The sequence below is a fragment of the Penaeus monodon genome, chromosome 41 (genome assembly GCF_015228065.2).
Source record: "Penaeus monodon isolate SGIC_2016 chromosome 41, NSTDA_Pmon_1, whole genome shotgun sequence".
NCBI classification, from domain to species: domain Eukaryota; kingdom Metazoa; phylum Arthropoda; class Malacostraca; order Decapoda; family Penaeidae; genus Penaeus; species Penaeus monodon.
Window position 1 is genome coordinate 14,971,430 of NC_051426.1, and position 1,332 is coordinate 14,972,761.

The following is a 1,332-nucleotide window of genomic DNA, read 5'->3' on the forward strand; positions in this document are numbered from 1 at the left end:
AATAATAATAATAATAATAATAATAATAATAATAATAATAATAATAATAATAATAATAATAATAATAATAATAATAATAATAATATCAGTATCAAAAATAGTGATTACAGCTTTAGGGTAAGAGCAATTTAGTAAAACGAAGAGTGATAATAACAGTAATGATGATCATGATAAAGGCAATACTTATACAAATGTTAATATTATTTGCAGAAGACATACACTACCAATGCAACTATTTTCATTAAAACAACTCCTAGTCACGATAAGATTGATGATAAAAGAAAATGTAATGATGATAATAACTATCACAATACTAATAATGATTACAGCACTCAAATTGACAAAAAATGGTACTGTATACGATAAATTTCGGTGCCAGTGAGAATAACCCCTAATTACTTGCTCTTAATTATAGAGTGCGGTATAATTAAGAAACAGCTACTTACCGCAAGGATAATCATCGTAAATCTTTAATGTGTTTCCCGAGTCGCTGTCGTACGTTTGCTCTCGAGTTATTGCACGCGACCTGTAAACAAAACAGTTAGATTAAAGAAACTTCGGTAGTATTTGGTTGAACTTTATAATTGAATTATATTATGGAGCGTTTCATAGATTAAAGGGAAAAAGAATGTGGCAAGTTAGTTGATTAGTAATCTAATCTAAAAAAAAAAAAAAAAATAGTGGGGAGAAAATGAAGCCCCTACAAAGGCCTAAAATCTTCGATCTATTTTTTTTTTTTATGTGAGGCTTTTTCATTTAATGAGTTTTCTTGAGGTCCTTGTATTGCTCACAGATGTAACAGGTACTAAATAACTTTTGATATAAAACGCATCAGTAATGAAACTTTTATTATAAATATCATCCCACTGTAACTGAACCGGTGTAGCGACATTCCGATCAGTCTCAAAATTATTTTGATTCTCACCAAATTTTAAAGCAGTTACCAAATGCTCACCAGAGATGAATAATTAATAGGGGAGCCGCAGGTTTAGCATAATCATCTGTCCTAATTTCCTCTCTGCTTGAATGCGTCTCACGAAGTTGAAATTGAGTTTGACCCAGCTCTCTCTCTAGCAGTGGGAAGTGAGCTGGTATTACGAAAAAAATCGGGTTTGCAAATATTTATTTGCAAAGTAAATTCTTGATATGCTCATCTAAAGAACACTTTATCTGTAAGCTAGATTTTGAATATGCAGTCTCTTTGGATTATGTTGAAAGAACGATCAAAATCGTCTATGGAAATACGATAATAATAATGGCGTTCTATGACATCAACTTCTTGCCATCATATTAGTGATAAAACCGAAATTATATGTTTGATCATAACGGCGG